Source organism: Ursus maritimus, unplaced genomic scaffold (genome assembly GCF_017311325.1).
Source record: "Ursus maritimus isolate PB19 unplaced genomic scaffold, ASM1731132v1 scaffold_21, whole genome shotgun sequence".
NCBI classification, from domain to species: domain Eukaryota; kingdom Metazoa; phylum Chordata; class Mammalia; order Carnivora; family Ursidae; genus Ursus; species Ursus maritimus.
The window spans coordinates 21,859,338-21,862,742 of NW_024424564.1; the positions used below are offsets into that span (position 1 = coordinate 21,859,338).

Genomic DNA, 3,405 nt, shown 5'->3' on the forward strand with positions numbered 1-3,405 from the left:
AATGAATTTTTCCACTTCATACAAGAACTTTTGGATATCTCATACAGATGCTCCACTATACGCTAAGCCGTAGTCTAGTTACTTCCACCAAGATTTGCCTAACAGAACTAAATGGGGTTAATCTCCCAACATCATTTTATATTGATGATAATCGTACCTTTCTGCAGCTGTACCTTATTCATTCTAAGGAATCACTGTTTATTAATCAAAACTCAGAGAATGAAGATGAATATTTATTTGCTTTAAAACAGTCAGCAGGACAAGGACCACATAATCACTCTCCATCTGCTTCTTGATGATCACATATGAACTAACAAATGTCCTCTTTGTGAGCAACGTTTCCATTATATGCATCTGGTGGGAGAGAAAAAGAAATGTGTTGCCCTCTGGTTTATAGTCCCATTTTAGTAACTGAAAAAATATATAAAAATAGGAACACTGTGTGTATAAATAAGTAACCATAGCATATTTCTTTCTGCTGTTGGTACTCATCATTTTCTAATAGTTACAATTAACATCATATGCTATTAAGTTGGACTTTATCATAAACCAAGTTTCTTAAATTAAAAAAAATCAACGTTCAAACTATTTCGAGAATTTGCCTTTAACCATAACAAGAGTAAAAATCTGGGTTTTTTTTTTTCAATCTACTTGGATATTTTCAAGCTGTTTGAATTTTGAAAAATATTTATGCTCAATGTGGAACTGAAAGAGAGGGTCAAACAATATGGCTAGCTTAACAGTGGGGAGAAGAAAATTCTCATTTCTTCTCTGCCTAGAAAAGGCATGAAGAAACAGATCATCTTATTATTTAAAAAAAATAAAGATTGTTTTGTGATCCAAATGCCTATTAGGGAACAAGTTTTTGTGTGTTCCTAAAAGCAGGAGCCACGAATTTGGTGAAAGCCTCATGCTAACGGAGTGTCCACTGGATGGCTGTTGAGGTGCTGTTTTTATCTACACAACACAACTGGCCCAAGCAATCAATCTCAATCAATCTTTAATCGCCAAGAAGCGTCCATCTGTCTGTTCTAACTGGGATGTCTGGGAAACCTGAAAAGCTCAAAATAAGTATAACCAGGGTGTGTGTGTGTGTGTGTGTGTGTGTGTGTGTGTGTGTGTGTGTGTTTAAGAGTTCAAGTCATCTCTACACCCAAGGTGGGGCTCGAACTTTTACAACCCTGAGATCAAGAGTCACATGCTCCACTGACTGAGCCTGCCAGGTGCTCCTGTCTCTTGAAAATTAATAAGCAAATTGCGATAGGGTATAGGAATATATTAAAATAAATGAGGAGCAGTTGGGAATACTTCAAAAGAATGTGATTTGTTTGTTTGTTTGGCAACTCTCTAACTTGTACATTGGCAATGTCCAGGGAAACCTCTTTGCTCTCCTGATCACAGCTTCACAGCACATCAGATGCAACAGCTGTTTTAACTGGCACAGCCACACAACCCTTCCTGACAGGAAGTGCGTTAGAACAGTGACTGTATGGAAACTGCAGAACGTAGGGAGGCAGCCTACCACTGACCAACTGGGAATGCAGCCAAAATGCTGCAGCTACCACTTCACCTTGGAGAAAGGAACGCATCACGACACACGGTCCTACCATCCACCGGACGGACGTCCTTCTCTCCCAGGCCGTCTTCTTCTCTCCTCATAATGACTTGCCTTGGTGTAGGACTGTTCATTCAAAAGTGCCCCTGCATGATATACGAACACCGTCTTCTGAAAATGGATGTTTTGCACACACCGTTTCCATAGTTTATAATGCCAGGTTTATACAGAATATGCAGGGAAAGCAAAATAACAGGATGGGTATGATAGTTGGGTGATAGTATGGGTATATGGGGAAAGGATTAAATAAAGTATTTTTATTTTACAAATTAAAATTTTAAACCAGGTCACTTGAGAATTGGACAACTTAACAATCCTACTGGAGTGCTGTGTGTTTATGGGGCAGGTGTTATGCAAAGGACTGGAGCTCGAAAGGAATGAAGCTGTCTTTCAACGTTTTTACCTCCAGGGAAATCTTACCGAACAAACGGCATAGATGGAGACTGAGCCAAAAGATGACAAGAGGACTTGCTCCATTCTCTGGAAAATATGATGATAAGAAACAGATTTCAACTGTTAACTTTAAGTTTTTTTCTCTACTGGACAACAAAGCTGCCAAGAAATGAGGATACACAGATAATGACACACACATAACCCTTCCACCTGCATCACATCCTGACAAATCACAGCATTTCTTTGCTGCAAGGGCAGGAAACCTACCCATAAAGAGGAGTCATCTTCTCATATGAAATACTGTATTCTACAGAAAAATCAAGCAAAAAAATAAATGAGTATTTCTGTGACATTGTTTAGAAAACGGTTCAAAATACCTCTCACATCAGTAATCAGAGGCTCATGTGAACACTAGAGTAGAAAGAAGAATCCCACTTTCACCTCCACCAACACAAACAAATAACAAATACAATTAAGAGAAATTAGGATCAATGTTCTATTACTCTATTTTAAGTACTCATTAGTGTTTAGCTCTTGGGCCTACTCCTGACATTTGCAGAGCCCAAGGCAAGAGCATAAATGGAAGACTACATACCGTCTACCTTTTAAATCAAGCCAACCGTTCTTTCCTTCTGTTGTGACAAATATACTTTCATAACCAAAAAAAAAAATCGGAAAATATGTGTATAGCTACGTTTTTTTCATATAACTTATTTCGGCAAAAGACCAAAGCTGAACAAATTTATTTATTTATTTATTTATTTTTAAAGATTTTATTTATTTATTTGACAGAGAGAGAGAGAGAGAGAGAGAGCCAGTGAGAGAGGGAACACAAGCAGGGGGAGTGGGAGAGGAAGAAGCAGGCTCCTAGCAGAGGAGCCTGATGTGGGGCTCAATCCCAGAACGCCGGGATCACGCCCTGAGCCGAAGGCAGACGCTTAACAACTGAGCCCCCAGGCACCCCAAAGGTGAACGAATTTAATTACTATTGCTCGTGTTGGGTGTTCAGTTGATGCGCTAGTGATGTCTTCAAAAGTCATAAAATAAAGAACGATAATACATACATTATTATATGTTTTCTATAAAATTTATTTTCTTGCATTCATCTCAGTAAACTCATTATGCTTTTGAAATCAAGGTTTCTATATAGTTTTCTGATAACAGCAATGATTTAAATAATTAAATATGCAATTATATTCAAAGCACAAAATTTGAATACATTTTCATCAAAAATATGAATTTATGTAAAAAATATAAACAAATTATTTTGTTTTCAAACTAAATAATTTTTCTAAAATATTCGTTCTAAGGAAAAATACAGATTATAATCAGTAAATAAAAATACTTTAAATCAAAGTTATTTAAATAAATATTATTAAATAATATTAAATAAGATT

General features: G+C 36.7%; 1 long non-coding RNA gene across 1 annotated transcript; it reads right to left on the bottom strand.

Annotated features, from left to right (window-relative positions):
- Window positions 1-220: 220 nt before the first annotated feature.
- Window positions 221-2,124, bottom strand: LOC103656245. The gene is made up of 3 exons (XR_005836634.1): window positions 2,036-2,124; window positions 1,608-1,701; window positions 221-354 (listed from the first exon to the last, which is right to left on the bottom strand). It is a non-coding gene; the product is annotated as an uncharacterized LOC103656245 (long non-coding RNA).
- Between the last annotated feature and the right edge of the window lie 1,281 nt (window positions 2,125-3,405).